General features: G+C 41.9%; 1 protein-coding gene across 1 annotated transcript in view; it reads left to right on the top strand.

Annotated features, from left to right (window-relative positions):
* Positions 1 to 862: 862 nt before the first annotated feature.
* LOC109932135 (teneurin-3) overlaps positions 863 to 18,697 on the top strand; it is a 793,882-nt gene continuing 776,047 nt past the window's right edge. The window contains exon 1 of the mRNA XM_048594011.1: positions 863 to 1,011. The gene's annotated coding sequence lies outside the window, so the exon portion shown is untranslated. The remainder of the gene's footprint in view (positions 1,012 to 18,697) is intronic.

Raw genomic sequence — 18,697 nt, 5'->3', positions numbered from 1 at the left:
AGATAGATATGGGTCAAGTTAAGGCAAATGGGACCAATTCAGTTTAGGAGACCAGGGCAGCACGGACGAGTTGGGCCGAAGGGTCTGTTTCGGTGCTGTACGACTGTATAAAATGAATTTTACAGCTCATCATGGGAGGTTTGAAAGTTCCATCACCCAACAAGCGGTGTGCCAACCCCAACATGCAGTCTCCACAGACAAACATGGACAAGTCCTTCCTGCGGAAGTAGCTGTGGGTTCAGGCTTCTCTCGGTAATCAGCCCCAGCGACGAGGGAACTGGGGTGCGGGAGGCTGAGGAAAATCACCCAGCCGTTTCTTCGCGAAGTCGTAAACGTGCACCTCGCAACTTTCACCAGTTGAGCTTGAGAAAGCGGCCAGTATTTGCAGCGCGGAATCTGTGGCGGCGTGAACAGACTGTGAATGGGGAGGTTTTCCCCGCAGTCCCCAAAGCCAAAAGAAAACCCAATCTGACAGCAATAAACAGCAGGCAGTAACCTTTATTGGGTACCATGGGTGCTGGCACACAGGGGTTAACCAGAGCTGGGCGCTGCAAAGCATTGAACTGCCAGAAATACGCACATATATATATATATATGTTCGGTGTTGTTAGTAATTAGATGCATTCTATCGTACTGCAGCTTCAGAAAACAAGTAGAAAGCCATTATTCACCAGCAAGTTTATTTATGGCTGACCCCTTAAATCATTGCATCGTAGATGCACTGATTGGACACAGCATGAGAGGACGGGCGCTCTGTTTCAGTTCTGGCAGGGAGAGGAGGAGGGGGGGTGGGGGCATGTGTGCGTGTGGAAGCTCGTAGCCTGCTCTCTCAGTGAAACCGACAGCGCTGAGACCCAGAGGGAGAGAGAGCCGCCTTCAGCATCCAGCACCCGCCCCCCACTCCCTCCCCGCCCCCGTGCAGGGCTTGTTCAGGGCACAGAGGGCACCGCTGGCAATGAGGGGCATTGTGTCCAGGCTCCTGGGGAAGTACTCTCTCCCCAGCTGCTAAAGGTAAGGTCTGTGTGGTGGCGCCCAGGCCATGTGTACGCTTGTCAGTGAGACAAGGCAAGGATCAGCCGGTGCTAGGAGCCCGGCTCCGTGCACACAGCACCAGCCCTGCTCTCTCTTTCTGTCCTTCTGCCTCTGTCTGCATCGGCCGTGAGTATGTGAGTGTGCACCCTTCACGCTGCAGTCAGGGATCTGCGAAGTTTAATTTTCTGTGACACGCATTGTTTCTGTTTCTGAAAGTAAGCGTTTGCAAATCTTGCTCACAGGCGTACTTTGCAGATGGTGCCTCTGAGACAAGTCTGGAGTGTGCTCGCTCGCTGAATGGGAGCTGCAAGTTGGGAGACTTTTCACCGTTTCGCAAACTTTTCTGTGTGTGTGTGTTTGTGACCTCCCTCTCCTGTGTCTCTTTGTGTGGGATTGACGTCCCCGAACCGTGTGAGAAGTGTGAGGGGAGATTCTCACCAGCAAACCTACCGCCCTGTGCAGGCTGGCAGGAGAGTTTACATTTGTAAAAAAAACTGCCTCTTCTTTAAAACAAAACAAAACAAAATCTTTTTTTTCTTCCCGCACCCTCCAACCTCGCAGGCGATACGGGGTGTAGTGTAATTTCTACATCAGCTGCCTCTCTGTCTAATTGTCTCGGGAATGTCTCACATGTTCTGTGCCATCAACCTGATTCCTCCTCTTGTGTGTGTGTGTGAGAGAGAGAGATTCAGAAACTAGCTGTTAGTTTTACCCAGTAAGGCAGGGACGCGCAAAGGGCTGCTTGTCCTGATTGGATTCTTTAAGGGAAACAATTGAATTATTTTGAACGGTGTTTTGGGTCACTGGGTTGGGAGGTTGGTGGTAGTGTACACATGTGATGCTTCTATTTCCTTTTGACCAGCCCCTTGAAACTATGGGAAGCGACAATAACAAAACGACCACAGTAACTCCCCTCCTCACCCTGTTACTGATTCATTCTCTGAAGGATGGTTTGTGCATCTGCATATATATTTGTTTTTACAAAAAGAGAAACTACCTCTGGTTTATGGGAGTTGCAGCTCCTGGGCAGATGTTCAGCCGAAGTTTGCAAATACAAATCGGTACCTGGGCAGATTCGGAACTGTTGCGTGTGGCCCCTTTCGATCGCGGTTCCGTCGCTCACTGTGTGGGAGAGTCGGGGCTCCAGCAGCAATTTGTTTCCACACACATGGAATAATGTGCTTCCACACACACAGGGAGTAGGGCAGCTCACCAGAGAGAGGGACAGCAGACCACATGCACAGCAGAACACCTTCCCCCCCCCCCCCCCAACCCCCCCTCCTCTCTCTCTCTCTCTGCCTGTGGAAATGTGGCTCAACCACATTGTTGAATTTGTTAGGGATGCATTGCTAACAACGGCCGGCATTGGTTGTGATGGGATTGTGACGGCGGGATAGACAGTCTCACGTTTAGCGCCGTGCCCCGTCCAAGTCAGTATGTGGACCCCTTACTGCTTTGCTTCAGGTGGAGACATAATGCCATCCCCTACTCAGAGAGCCTCGGCTGCCTTCTCCATTCTTCAGCGTCTGACAAACCCTTTGAAATCTCGGGGATTCTTTTTGTTTCGTTTCCTTTACCGTCTCTCGCTTATTCTACGCGAAGGCTGCAGTTTTAATTCGAATTCCTTGAGTTAAACGTGCTCATTTTCCCCCCAGGACTCCAAGCTTACTCACAAAGTACATACTCCACTATTTGAGTGTAATGACCAGCTTCCCATCTCATCCTTACTTTCTGAGGCAGGCATAACAACTCACAACTAATATTCGAGTTTCAGCGTAAGGCAGAAATTCAGTCCCAACACTCAAATCGTGCTTTTAACACGTCCGTATTTGAGCAGGGCCCTGGGTTCGCTGTGCAGGGTGTAAACTTTTCTTCCTCACGCATCTATAAAATAGTCGTCCGACAGGTCAATGAAATGAGCCAGACTTCCAGAGGATGTGGTGGGAGAGAGAGTGGTGAGTTGGCTGAAAGGTTAGCTGTGAGGTGGGGGCTTCAAAATTTTGGGCCAGCGAGGAGACGTTTGGCTTTCTTGTCGTCAGGGATGGGGGTCAATGCAGGGGCGAGATTTCCAGTAAACTGGGCCAGGCTTGCCGAAACTGATCAAAAATAACAGGTAGCTGGCAATCCAGAGAATTGATTTCATTTACCGCCCTTTATAACAGCTTTCAACCCTGCAACAATCTGCCACCTTGTTTCTCTTGACTGAAAAGGACCCCCCCGCCCCAGGCTGGTTGTGATAGTGCTGGTCATTTTTAAAACGCCTTGATAAGATTCCAACCGTAAACAAAAATAAAGCAATACAAAAGGCAAAACAAAGTGAAAGTTCGGAAGTTTGGAATCCAGAGACGTGTTAGTGGATAAAAAGGGATAAATGCTAAGATGGAGTACACGATAGATACAGGGTGCCAGACAGCATCTGGGAACAATGACATAAGATGGAATTTTGTGTTTCTTAAAGTCATCGCAAGATATCTTTCGCTGGATGAGGAGAACGGTAAAAAAAAAAGCGGTTAAAGTTCTGAATACAGATTCCTTGTTTAAAAAGCCTCAAAGCACCCTGATATTTTAAACGAGATAAGGTGTCGTGATGTCATGAAGTACAGTCAATGTGCATCTAAATCTCTTAATTAATTTAGGCAAAAGAAAGTAAGCTGGGAAAAGGAGCACCTTTTTGGTTTAGGTTCTAGTCCACTTTGGAAGAAAATGACTGAAGGATTTTGTCGTTTTCCAGGCGTTTTGATGTGTAAATATTGTGCACTGCAGACTTTCTGATGGCGAGTTTTTATTTTTCTAGGTTTTGGTGCTTTTTGTAGTCATATCCTGGTGGTAATAAATTTAAGTGTAATCTGAGTTTTCTGTTTTTTATTCGAAATCAGGATAAAGTTGCAGTTTCTGAAGTACATTTGACAATGTTGCTGCTTGAGATGAATTGGGGCAATGCAGCAAGAAACAGCTCACCTCATACTGCACCAGACAACTCTGTCAACACCAGACTGCAGGGGAAGTGTGAGATGCAAAGTTTTGTCTGTGATAAAGTTGACGTTGTTGTTATGTCCAAAAAAGAATTTGCAGCGATGTTTAGGGTATTTTAAATGTTTACTCACATTGCAGACTATGAACTGTTGTAAATTGATTAGATCTATTTTACATGAGCATAATAATTCAGGAATTAATTTTAAGTTGAAGGTGTTCCTCTGCAATACCATAGGGACAGATTTTCTATCACATTCATTGGAGTGGGATGGTGGTGAGTCATTTTGGGTGAAAATTACCCTTTTAACATGAGCGGGTAAGGCAAAATTCAGAAGGCGTTGAGTAAAGATTTAGATGTGATAGTCTGAAGTCATAAGAACAGACAGCAAGAGTAAGTCAATCATTCCACAAAACTCTATATATCTTCCAATTGCATGTCTTGACAGCGAGGTATCCTGCAGAGAAGGTAGGAGGGAGAGGGGTGCCTCTGTAAGTGTTAGTTTCTATCATAGTATCACAGTTTCGCTGGTGAATGAAGCCAGAAGTCTCGAGTTAATAATGTTTGCTGGCAGCCTGTGAGCCGATGGGGTCTGAATTTTACTAATCCTCGAGGATTCTGAATTGTTGTGGGTAATGGTGAGTAGTGAGTCAAGATTGTCTCCTGACTGAAATGTGGACAAAGTGAAGGGCAAGAGAGCCAATCTGTTTGTCCTCAATTACCCTATCGACTGTGCTGCTGCTGCTGTCTTTTGTGTTTCATGGAATATGGTGATATGCCAACGTTTCTTTTGTAGTGTGTACGTTAATGCGAGGAGAATAAAAATAAATTTTTCTGTGTTTCGTGAAATCTTTGGCAAAAATAATTGGATGTACAAGTATCCTTTTTATTGTATAAATGGAGTGAAATATAGAAGTATGCATTGCAGCTGAGGTAAGTTACTTTGATTTAAGGGTTATACTAATCGCACATTTTTACTTAGTAGATTTTGACATCACTACATTATTTAGCGGGGACATGTTATGTTAAATGTTATGCTACCAAGCAGTACAGATCTTGAAGATCATTGGGCTTCGTATTTTTTCAATTCCAAGTCCAATGATTGCAATAAGCATAAGTGTAGAATACTTCATTGAGTTTCAATTGGCCAAACTATGGTGGGAGAGAAATTCTTCAAAAAAAGCCTTGTTCCTGTTGGCTAGCCAGTGAGCTGTTTGTGTTTGTGGGCAGTGGGCAAAGGCAGGATCGGGCTCCGCTGTGTTGCCCCTTATTGTCTATTAATTTGCCAGCACTCACTGCCCACTCTCAAGCACAGCTACTCGGCAAAAGTGCAAGCAGCATGCTGCGTCAGCAGACCCATATGTTAACAGGAGTAGTGATTGACAATAAGATTTCTATCAATGTATATGTAAAATCTAAATTTCAGGCATATGATAACAAACGGGTAAAATATAAAACAAAGCTTCCTTACTGGTCTATGAAAACTGTAATGTATACCCCAATTAAAATGCAGACAACAATAAAAACACAGCATGAGACAAGGTATGGTGATATTTTGGAAGGAATTTTCATGCTAACCCAATATATGAAACATTAACAGTAAATTTTTGAGTTAATTTCTGACTTGAAGAAGGAATAAAACTGGAGGAATAAAATTGGTCAGTTTTTCAGTGTGAAATTTTGGTATGTGGCTTTTCAGGTAGACTAGTAATTGATCCATGCACAAAGGAGTACTGCAGCTGTAAAGTCTCTCTCCATTGCACAGTGAGCCAAGAGAATAGAAATTTCAATTAAAAGGTGAAAGGTTTGCCCATCATTACTGACATAATACGCAGTAAGATTGTGCACTGGCTTCTTACCTCTTGGAGTAATGGAATTTCTTTGCATCTCACAGTGCCTTCAAATCACTTTATACTTTATTATTGCAACATGAAAATAAGTGCTACTGTTGCATTGAGGGAAAATACTTTAACAGTTCTTTCCTCATGATATGTTAGATTCGGAAAGAAAGTGGAAACATCACTACATGAAAAAGAAGCAACTTTTATTTCAAATGTTTGTCAAAAAGAAGTAAATCATAAAAAATCAGCCCCAAATGTAATGTAATTATCTAGAAGTCTTTAATTTATGACTTTTTTTCGGTAAACAATGCCTCTAGTGAAGTTACTAGTCTTTCATCTTTACTGTGAATTTGGCTGAAATTTACAATTTAAAATGTTTAACATGTCTGATGAGCATGAGCATTCTTTGCAAAATGTGGCTGTATTTTACTGTGTTTTTACGGTTTTGTGAGTTTTAACTGGCAGTTTACATTTCAATTTTTATAGACTAGTTGTAATACTTGGTTTGATAGTTTGCCCATTTTCTGTCATATGCCTAAAATTTAGGTTTTGTCTGTGCATTAATAGAAATCTGATTCACAAAACACCACCTCATTCTTTCATTCTGAGCTGTTTCATTCTGTATCCTTGCTTATAATGAAGATTAATGGTTTTGTGCACAGAAATGCTTTGGAGGGCTGCATTCATTGTGAATGCTGAGTGCTATACTTGTAATCAATTTCAAATGAGCTCCTCTGTTATTCGTCAGTCTCTATCCAAACCGGTGTTATTAGGCTGCATTAACCTTGATGATTGATTGAAGCACTTCTGCATATTAAGGTGGCATTTGTTGGGGAAGAAGGACAGGAGATGCTGAAGAGGATTTCAATGTTTTGTAGCAAGTCGCTATTGTTTTTAGCTTGTTTGTTCCTAAAAGTTTTACAATTCAGCGTAAACGGGAACGAGATAAGGCCAGCACCGAGCCTTTGTGAAAGGTCTATTTTTAATCCTGAGTGGTGTCGTGATGCAAGCAGATGGTTCTCGTAATAGCAGCTAATGGCAAGGGAATGAACTTAGCTGTTAAAAAGGAAAGTGGCAGGGAATGGGTGGAGCGAAAGGTTAGAATGCTACCCTTTCACCTCTGAGACCTGGATTCAAATCGACGCAAGTGAAAGGATAAAGACCTCTTTCTGACGTAAATTTTATTTAAGTGGTTTCATTTCTGATTCTAGTGGCTGTGAATCACTCTTGAATTTATTGCTGAGTTTGACAGTCTTAATTAAGCTGTTTTTGTTTTGGCATCATTTTAATTCCAAAGCCCCCTGATTTACATCCATGAATTGCTGCAACTGATACATGACTAGATTCCAGGCCTCTTCATCCAGTTTTCCATTTGGCTGCTGCATTAAAACAATATTGATAGAAAACAGCATCAGAGGGCATAAAGGGTGGTAGGTGTGGAAAGTGCATGGGAGAATATAGTCTCCTGTGTTGTTGAAGTCGTACGACCAAGGAAGTACGGGCAGCTTGGCTCTGTAAATGTGTCTGGTATCTTACTCAAGGGATACTTGATGTTGAAACTGAGGAAAATAGTGACGAAATGGCCTCAACTTCCAAGAGTTAACTTGTTCCACCACAATTGACACAAAACATGCTTTATCATCTGCCCTAAAACTGAGTCTGTGCCTTTTTAAATCTGGCATGAAGCTAGATATGTCTGCAATTTCATTACACTAATTAGTCCTAAAGTGGAGTGCAGAAGTATAATCAGTGTGTAAAACACTCATTATTTTCACAGTATGTTTCAAAACACAACTCTTATATTAAAAAGGATGACTGAAGGTCAGCTGTGTTCATGTAGATTTACCCTGAAATCCTGAGTTCCAGTATTTGTCCTGACAGCTGTACTTTAAAGCACTTAGTTCAGTATCATGAGGGTTAATTCATGCCAGTGAATCTTGTTTTACGTATTCCTTAACAAATCATTCTATGTACCAAATAAATCACTGAAGGGGACACCATGTCAAATCTGTAAAACTTGTTCCCGAATAATTCAAGCTTTTATTCCATTATGTGTTTCGAATTATATGCTTCTGGCGTACACTGCGAGCGATTGCTTTGTTGTACGTCCTGGCTGCATTTATGCAGCATTTATATTTTACTGAGACTGTCTTTCCTTTTACGTATGTACTTGCCATTACTTACTTTATCTGGGATCTTTTCCCGGTACAGTTTTAAGCTTTCAATTCTTAGCCAGACCGACATCGGATAGCAACGAAATGTGGAGCAAGCAGTCACTGGCCAGCAGTTTAAATGAAAGTGGACAGCCTGAATGTCTTTATTTCTTTTGGAGTATTTTGCAATATTCGTTGGCGTGTATTTTGTCAGCTGCTGTGAATTAATCTGTTTTATTTGATTTAGCACATTTGCAGAGAGAAAGGACTTATTTTTTTTTCCCACTGAAGGAAATAAAATCTCTTTAATGTGTCTAGGAATAAAAATATTTTATATCTAACATGAAGAACCTTGCCAAGAATGTGTTATTGGTGACTGACTTGACCCTCAGCTTTCTTCCTGCTATTCATTGGAGTTGTCAGTTTACTTGAAATAAACTGGGTGATTCAGAGAGAATAGCTGTTCTATGAGAGGGGTGCTGCTTTTCAACTTCTTTCTACTTCAGCAGTTTAATTACCTTTGCAAAGTGCTCCAGAGATGACTGAGTTTCAAAATTAATTTCTAGTACCTGGGTATTTACTTTTTGTTTCATAACCTTGTTCACATTTCAATAATTTTACTGTTAAAGAAAGTTTAAGCTAAATGAATGCCAGTAAAAGCTCAGTGATTTTGCTGATGTTGTGCAAGTTATGCTGGTAGATTCTAATAATACAGTCACCAAGATTTCTATTGTTATTGTTCATTTCCTTCCTCAGGGTGAGACATCTTTGTTTCTTGTCAGTATTTCTCCCCTCAACTGTCCTTAAACTGTCTTCTGCGTCTTGTCTGTGATGGCAGACTAATATCCCACTTTCACAAACCTACCTCTTTAACCAACTGTTGGCTATCTGTGCTAATATATTCTAATGTATCATGATTCCTTGGGCTATTTTACTGTGTTAAATGCAAGTTGTACTAGTTCAACTGGCTGTAAAATGCTTTTGGATTTTGTGAAGTACTGTGCAAATGCATGTCTCTTTTAATTTTACTGAAGGATAGTTGTTTCAGATAATCTGACCGCTGTCAAGACGTCTACATTTTTTACTCATTCATTTTTGCTGCTAGCAAACTTTTGATGAAAGCATTTGGTTTTGTTTCAGTTTGTCCTTGTGTCATTTTGTTTGCCAGTTGTTCACTTTTCCTTTTCCAGCAATTTATACAAGTAACTGCATCTCCTGTCCTAGTGTTAAAAGTGTGTGCCAATATTTGCTTCCATTTAGGGTGTGTGGGGGAACTATCAGAGCTAAAATAGGCTTAACACAGATCAAATCTGGTCTGCACCATTGAGTTTTTCATCAGGTAAACCTGCATAGCCTTTGCAGAGAATGTGATTTCTTTGATGATCATTCCATATTGTTAAGGTTCACCTATTTTTTTTCTCAGTGTCCCTATTATTCCTTAACAACATATCTCAGAATAAAAGTCTTTGGATTTGTTTGTAGCATTGTCATTAAAACCGAGAAAATCATTTTTTTTTCCTCATCCGTGGGATATAGGCCAGTAGCTAAATTGGTTTGTGTCAGAACTAATCGATTTAGATATTTTTGATCAACCTGTTCAAACGTGCTACAACACATGAACCCAAGCTTTCTGGCCCAAAGATAGGAATATTCCCACTGCACCAAAAGAGCCCACGCTTACTCCAAGCAAAAGTCAATCACATTGCTGTTGGCCTGGAATTAATTGTACACCAGTCCGAGTAAGGATGGCAGACTGCAAGATGTTAGTGAACAAGATAGATTTTTAACAATCATCAACAGTGACATTTTGCTTGCCAGTAGGCTAGCATTTTATTGAATTCAAATATCACCACCTGCCCAGGTGTGATCTGAAATCACATCCCTCAGAGCATTAGAATCCTGACAGTGTGGAAGCAGGCCATTTGGCCCATCAAGTCCACAGCAACCCTCCACAGAGCTACCCACTCAGACCCACCCCACATTTCCCATGGCTAATCCACCTAATTTACACATCCCTGGACACTGTGGATAATTTAGCATGGTCAATCCCCCTAACCTACATATCTTTGGAACAAGGGGCAGGGGAAAACCCACACAGACACAGGGAGAATGAGCAAACTCTGCACAGTCGCCCAAAGCTGGAATTGAACCCAGGACCCTGGCACTGTGAGGCAGTAATGCTAACCACTGAACCACCATAGTTTCTGTATTCATTGGCCAGGTGGTACTACCACTGCACTACCATCTCCTTCAAGATATGTTGTGACTTCTTTCTTGAATAGTTAAAGTGATTTTGGCTCCAGGATTTTCTTTGCATGATGTCAAATTGCCAGTTCCCTGCTATGATAAAGCTAGTTTCAAAACTAGAAAAAGCTATGCAGTGTAGAAGGCTTCTATTTTTTCTTTAAGTGTGAGATTGAAAAGGAAAGTTTGCCTTTGTGGACAAATGCAATGCCAGCTTCTGTGGGAAAGTCTGGTTAAAAGTAAGATCTCTTGCCATTGTAAATTTACTATTGACTCTTGTTAATTTAACACTGAGGTGGACAGAGTTTTGCTATCTCAGGGATATAGGGTTTGGGCAGGAAAGTAGATTTGAAGCCCAAGATGAGCTATGAAGGCATTGAATGGCACAGTCAGCTTGATGAGCAGTACAATCCACACTCACTCCCTTTTCCCATACTGTGTTTGTCCTTGTGTCTTCTGAGGCATCTTTATGGTCTTACCTTTTGTTTTAGCCTGACATTTTCTGTGCTGTCTACAAACATTCTCACTGGAATGTGAACACCAATAACCTGTTCTCAGTTTGATTTTTTCCTGGAACCACTTGGTTGCAGACCCCAAACTTAATTTTACAGCCCTGCACTGGGCCTGTTATTGGGAAGGGGGGGCGCGGTGTGTGGGTGTTATGTGAAATCACCTGGGTTCCCAGTCCACTTCCTTCTTATTCACCTCAAACTGATCACGATAATATACTAAAATCGACAGCCTGCCAATCACATTTAATTAAATAACGAGTGTTATTCCACCCCCTTCATAAAATAGTTGGCATTGTTGGCAGTTCAGAATGGATAAGTCACTTTTTCTAAAGGCTTTGAAACAATAGGAAGGAAGTAGTCGGGTCCTATTCTTAAGGGGATGCTCTTTTTGCATCGGGGAAACCACTGCACTACCCCACCCCTCAGCTCTCCAAATCTCATCCTCCTCCCAACTCGCACCCTTCTTCCCTGGGGAGATGGGGCGGAGGGGGCGGTGAGGGCCACTGCCTGTTGTTCCAGATGCACCTTGCTGCAAATCCTCATGGAACTGGTTGTGGACCCAGCAGTACCACACCCACAAACTTTTGGCAGTGCCAGGGTCTGCTGGTGCTACCAGCCTGTCAGATTGACCCACAGTTCAACAGGGTGGAATCTCACCCACTATGAGGCAAAAGTCCCAGCCTCCTTCACTCTCGCTTCCCTGCAGCTCACGGCTGTAGGTCCAGTGACTAACCGGCCCATTGGCAGTTCGCTGACATAGTCCCTTTTGGAACAGGGGTAGGTGAGCAATTGGACGCTACAACCTTAATCCAAAAAAAAAGAGCTGAGCTCCTGAGAATGACTGCTCTTGACATCAAGGCAGCATTTGACCAAGTGTGGCATCAAGGAGCCCTCATAAATTGAAGGTACTAGGAATTGCCCAAAACCTGTCTGTGGGCTGGAACCGTGCCCAGCACAGAAAAATATTGCCCTGGTTGTTGGAAGTCAGTTATCTCAGCTTTAGGATATCACCAGCAGGGTTCCTCAGGGCAATAAGCCCAAGTATTATTATAGCCACTTCACAGAATCTCAGAAATGTTGTTGAAGGAGAGGAGGCTGTTCAGCTTGTTGGTCTCTGTCAACTCTCCAAACAAGGGTAGGACTTATACAATTAATGGTAGGGCCTTGGATAATGTTGCGGGGCAGAGGGACCTAGAGATTCGGGTACATAGTTCTTTGAAGTTTGCGTTACCTGTAGACAGGGCGGTTAAAATGGCGTTAAGCATGCTTGCCTTCATTGCTCAGTCCTTTGAGTCTAGGAGTTGGGATGTCATGTTGAGGTTATAGAGGAAGTACATTGGTGAGACCTCTTCTGGAAAACTGTGTCCAGTTCTGGTCGCCCAATTATAGGAAGGATATTATTAAGCTGGAAAGGATTCAGAAGAGATTTACCAGGATGTTGCTATATATGGAAGGTGTGACCTATAAGGAAAGGCTGGATAGGGGGTGCTTTTTTCACTGGAGTGTAGGAGGTTGAGAGGTGACCTTATGGAAATTTATAAAATAATGAGGGGCATAGAAAGGGTTAATCGTAGTTGTCTTTTCCCTGGGATGGTGGATTTCAAGACTAAGGTGAGAGGAGAAAGGTTTAAAAAAAGACATGAGGGGTAATTTTTTTCTACACAGAGGCTGGTTCACATGTGGAATGAACTTCCCGAGGAAATGATGGATGTGGGTATAATTACAATGTGTGAAAGACGTTTGGATAAGTACATGAATAGGAAAGGTTTGAAGGGATATGGGCCAGGAGCAGGCAGGTGGAACTAGTTTAGTTTGGTATTACTTTCATCATGGACTGGTTGGACCAAAGGGTCTGTTTCCATGCTGTACGATTCCATTACTCTATACACCCAGAATACAGGACGCTGTTCTGCACATATGTATTTATGTAAGCGTCCAGCATCATTCATGTGCTGTGAAGTGAGAAAACTCACAATAATCAGAAAACATTTTCATACTTTGCTTTTTATTGTAGTATTTTATAAGCAAGAGCAATAAATATGTAAACTCCATCCAGAAGTGGTTTCTGAGTATACAAATCCAATCACGTTGTCCATTATTTTTGATTTAGTAATCAGAAAAGCAATTCGCCATATTAGCATGTACCATATGTGGCTCATGGCAGACAAGTTGGTGAACAGTGATATACACAAACAATATTTTCAGTTGTTATCTTTCCATGAATGACTGGCTCATTGAAAATGTATCCAGCATCAAGGACTCAGTAGAGGAGAGTGTCAAGACTAAAGTATTTGATTCGGTCTATTCTTGGCAATTTCACTGCTGAGTGGCCTGTCCATTTCATTGCTTTTGACAGCAGTGCCTTTTAAAAAAATCAACATCATTTTAAAAGAATTCGCAGTGCTACATCTGACATCGTGGAATTAGGGTGAAGCTGTAATGCTGGATCTTTCGAGCAGTTCAGTGGCATATTTGACTGATTTGTGTGAAGCTTGAGCCATACAGAGCAGGATGACTGTGGTTTTACACCCTGCCTCTCTTCAGTTAGCAGGCCACATAGTTGCAAAAGTAGAATCTTTATCACAAAGTGTTAAATTTGTCTGTTCCCAATGGTATCAGTTGATTGCTACTGCAATTAAGTCTTTTAATAGGATCGAGTTCTGCTTTGATTCTCATATCTTATACATCCCTATCTACATTCAGTCCATCATGGTGACTGTGCCTTCAGTTGCACTAACCCTCACCTCTCAAACTGCCTGCCTAAACCTCTTGGGCTTTCTACCTCTCTCTCCTCCTACAAGACATGGTGTAATTACAACACAGGACGAAATGCATTCTCAACAGTGAAAACAACAGAGATAAGTGACCGCACAACCATTGGATTAGACTGAAGCTCTGCAGTCTTTCCACATTGTGTTAAAAATTATGATGGGCAACCGAATGATTAGTAAGAGGAGGACACCACTGAAAAATCCCTAATCCGATCCAGAGCTGAAATCAATTTTGGCCAGAGCTACAGAGAGGATGATTGGGTCTGAGGTCCCCGTTATCTTAGGTACTGGTTTCCATCTAAATTAGTCTGTGCCACCTGATATCAAGAAACACGTTACTACACTAGAAATTGCACAAATCCCATGCAGCCCCTGAAGACATCCCAGCTGCAGTGCTGAGAACTTGCATTGTTGAACCAGTCAAGCTGTTCTAGTAGTGATTCCAAAGTGATAGAAGGTATCATCGACAGGGCTGTCAAGTGACAGACAATTCACTGATGCTCAGTATCACTTCTGCCAGGACTCTTCAGCTGAAGACTTTATTACAGTCTTCATCCAAAAATGGAAAAGATAGATGAATTTAAGGAAAAGTGAGGCTTACTACCCTTGACATCAAGACAGCTTTTTTTTAACTGAATGTGGCATCAAGGAGCTCTAGCAAAATTCAAGTTGGGGGGAAACTTTCCAGTGGCTTAAATTGTACCTAGCACAAGCAAAGATGGTTGTGGTTGTTGGAGGTCGGTCATCTGAGCTCAAGAACATCTTTGTTCAGGTAGCCCAGGTCAACGTTGTAGGCATAACCATCTTCAGGGAATTTACCAATGATCTTCCCTCCATCATAAGGTCAGAAGGGGGATGTTCGCTGATAATTGCGGTGTTCAGAGCCATTTACAACTATTTAGATGCTGCATGCAGGCTTAGATGGTTTCAATAAGACATGCATAACATTCAGACTTGGTCTGATAAGTGACTTGCCATGTAAATGTCAGACAATGGCCATCTCCAACTAGAGAGCATTAACCATCTACCCATGACATTCAGTAGCATTACTATAGCTGTATCCAGCTTTATCAGCATCCTGCGATTATGACAGATCAGAAGCTCAATTGAACCAGCCACATAAATATTGTGGTTACAGTGACAGGTCAGCAGCTTGAAACTCTCAAGAGTGCCTCAAAGAAACATAGGAAAAGAATTAGGCCCCTCAGCCCATTGAGCTTGCCATGCTACTTGAGTTAATAGATGATTATCTCCTCAATGCTACTTTCCCATATTACCTCCAAATCTCTTGAAGTCATTCGTCTCCAGAAGACTATTGATTTCTATCTTAAACATGCTCAATGATTGAGCTTTTACAGCTTTCTGGAGTAGAGAGATCCAAAGATTCTCCACCGTCCCAGTAAAGAACTTCTTCATCATTCCCAGTCTTAAATGATCTGCCCTCCTCATCATCCTACTGCTTCTCTTCATACTCTCACCCCAAAGCCTGTCTGTGACCAACAAGTCGCAAGTCAGTGGTGTGATAAAATTCTTTCCATTTGCCTGGATTCCTGCAGCTCCAACAACACTGAAGATGTTTAATGGCATGAAGCCAAAACAACCTGCTTAATGAAAACCTCATTTACCAGTGATAGTGGCAGCAGTGTCTACAATCAACATGATGCACTGCAGCAAGTCACCAAGGCTTCTACACCTCATGAACAAATAGGAAAAAAAATTGTTTCACTGAGACAATACCTTGAAGGAACCCATATAAAGAAATACAGTTGAAGAAAGGTTTAAGGGGCAGTAGAGTTACCTTCCTGTAAGTAAGAGGTTAAGGAATTTTAATAGTTTAATTTTTATGAAAGAAAAAGACAATGACAATTCACATCGTAGCATGTACAGACTTGTATTTTTTCACAGCAATGAGAGTATCACTGAAAGAAAGACACATACGATCCTCAAAACTGCAAAACAGCGTTTCTTTTTCAAACAATCAGAAAAAAACAACATAATGCAGAATTTAATAAGATGAGCTCGTACTGATAAGCCTAGACCACAATTAATCGGAATTCACATCCCCGAGGATCATGTTCTAATGTTAAAATGCAGACTTGTGACAAACGAAGACATATCTGCCGCAGTCCTCACAAACTTGGCTTCCCTGTAATCAGTGAGGCCTATAACCTATGTAAAATTTGACAGATAAAAACTCTAAAATACTAGAAATAGAAATCAGAATTAGATATTTAGAAGTTCTAAAATTTTAGAAATGTAAAAATTAGAGTCAAAAAGTGTTGTTCTTCGTAAAAATTAACAGTGGTCAAAACCAAATCTGGCGGTATCTTAATTACAGTTACCATCCTGTAACATTAGAATTATCTATGCAGCCTCAGCATGTACAGACATTGAGAACAGATGTAACCTTCTCAGACTCACATAATGTACTTAGGCATCTTTCATGTCAAGGTAAAGGTTTAATTGCTGAGACACAGGGAAGATAGTTATCATTCCGTTACTGCGACAGAGTCATTTTGTTAACTCTTAGTCTTCACTTGTCAAAGTAAGACAAATGCCACTTTAATAAAGTGATGGACACCCTACTTAAAATATTTTACTGTAACGATAATTAAAATTTAAACTGGATTTTCTGCGAGTGATAAAATTGTATTTTGTCTATTTTTCCTATAACCTAGCTAACATTGTAATTGACTGTTTTCCCTGACTTCAAATGCATGTTCAGTTCTTTAACAAATGTCTGTATATTTTAGAATACATACGGTCTTTCAGTTCTTTCTTAACTTTCTATATGCTTTAGAATATCTATTGTCTTACACAGGCTTTGATTTGCTAACTTCAGGCCCAACCAGGTATACTTTTTGTTGGGGAAGATGTAGCTTACCGAGGAGTAGCTCTTGAATGCTAACAATATTTGGGGTTTTTAATGTGGCTTAAATTTGTTCAACAATGCTTTCTGGAGTACAGTAATATTCTCGCTGGCTCCGTTTCTTTTGTGGAGAGACAGGTCAGTGTTTTTAAACCTATTTTTACTTTCTTAAGTGGGATTAGAGATGGGAGTTGCTTGCCTAGCCAACAATTCCCACATTTCTTGAATGAGTTAAAAACAATTTGGATCTTTGGGATCCTAAAGCTGAAAATAATAATCTGAAATATGCATAGAAACTACTGGAGTAATTCCATGGGTTTGGCAGCATCTGTGGAGAGAGAGAACAGGGTTAATGTTTCGAGTCTGATATGCCAGAACTGAAAGGGCTGGAAAATTGTGTTGTTTTTTTGCTGTTGACAGAGGGGTAGGAGGAGTGAGTGGAACAGATGGTGAGGGTGCCCAGAGCAAAAGAGAAAAGGAATGGTGGTAAAGGAGAAATGGAGATGCGTAATAGGTGGAAATGATAGGTGTGAAAAGAAGAAAATATGTCTGCTCTAATGAGAAAGATATCGAAAGGCAGAGCTGGGGTTTGTAATCAAAATGGAGATCAGAGGGCATACCCTGAGGCTTCTGCATGCAATACTAAGTCCTAGAAGCTGAAAGGTGCCTAAGCAGAAAGTGAGGTGTTGTTCCTACGTGTTGAGCATTGTTGGCACACTGTAGCAGGCCCAGGAAGAAAATGTCAGCGCGGGAGCACGATGATTAATTGAAATGGGAAACAACTAAGAGGTCAGAATCGTTCTTACAGACAGAATGGTGGTGTTCCACAAAGTGGTCATATGGTCTATGTTTGATCTTGCCAATAGAAAGGAGAAAGCATTGAGAGCAGCAAATACAGTAGATTAGTAGTAAAATACTGCTTCACCTGAAGATCTGTGTGGGGCCTTGGACAGTGAGGAGGGAGGAGCAAGTGTTAAACCTCCTGTGATTGTATGGGAAGGTGCCATGGGGAGTTGAGGAAGTGTTAGAAATAATGAAGGAGTGGAAGAGGGTGTCAGGGAATGAATGGTCGCTGCAGAATGCTGACAGTGGAGGGGAGGGGAACTTGCATTTGGTGGTGGTATCCTGTTGGAGGTGGCTGAAGTGGTGAGGGTTTTCCTTTGATTGTTGGGAATGGTGAAACAGAAAGTAAGGACAAGGAGAACTGTATCATTGGCTTGGGAAAAAAAAGGGGAAGGTGTGAGGGCTGAGAAGAGTCAGACATAACCAGACTAGGGAATTTCTGGTTGAGGAAAATGAAGGTCATGACCAAGGCAGCCTGGTAGAACGTGGTATCTTCAGATCAAATGTGACAGAGATGGAGAAACTGGGAGGATGGAATGGAATCTTTTCAGGAAGCAGGGTATGAGGATGGGTAGTCAAGGTAACTGTCGGAGTCGGTGCGCTTTTAATGGATATTCTTAGGTAGCCTATTCTCAGAAATGGAAACAGTGAAGTCAAGGAAGGAAAGGGGAGAGTTACAGATGGACCAGATGAAGATAAGAGAAATATGCAAATTAGAAACAAAGCTGATGTTTTTTTTCTCAATTCTGGCCGACAGCATGAACCAACACTGATGGCACCCTTGATGTATCAGAGAAAGAGTTGTGGATAGGGTCCCGAGTAGGACTGGATAAGGAAAGTTCCACTTACCTGACAAAGAGACAGGTTTAAATGGTGCCCATTGCATGCCTCATGTCCACAGCTTTGACTTGGAGAAAATGGGACTAGTTTAGTTGAAGTTGTTCAAAGTGAGAATGATCTCAGCCAAGCAAAGATGAGTGGTGGTGGCAATCCTGATGGGGAATGGGCATGTAGAGGCATTGTACATCCATGATGAGGATGAGGTGACCCAAGCCAGAAAACTGGAAATCGTGGAACTAATAAAGAGTCAGAAGAATTGTGAATGTGTGTGGGAAGACACTGAACAAGGGGAGACAAAATAGAATCAAAATGGGAAGAAATAAGTTCAGTGAGGCTGGAGCAGACTGAACTGACAGATCTGGGGAAGGTGATGGCCTAGTGGTATTATCGATGGACTGTTAATCCAGAAACCCAGATAATGTTCTGGGGACCAGGGTTCAAGTCCCGCCATGGCAGAAGGTGGAATTTGAATTCAATAAATATCTGGAATTATGAGTTTAATGATGACCATGAATCCATTGTCAATTATTGGGAAAAGCCCACCTGGTTCACTAATGTCCTTTAGGGAAGGAAACTGATATCCTTACCTGGTTTGGCCTACACGTGACTCCAGACCCACAG

This window comes from Rhincodon typus, chromosome 3, assembly GCF_021869965.1.
Source record: "Rhincodon typus isolate 14 chromosome 3, sRhiTyp1.1, whole genome shotgun sequence".
NCBI lineage: Eukaryota > Metazoa > Chordata > Chondrichthyes > Orectolobiformes > Rhincodontidae > Rhincodon > Rhincodon typus.
Note: the sequence above shows the minus strand (reverse complement) of the source record. Positions and strands in the feature narration are given on the sequence as shown.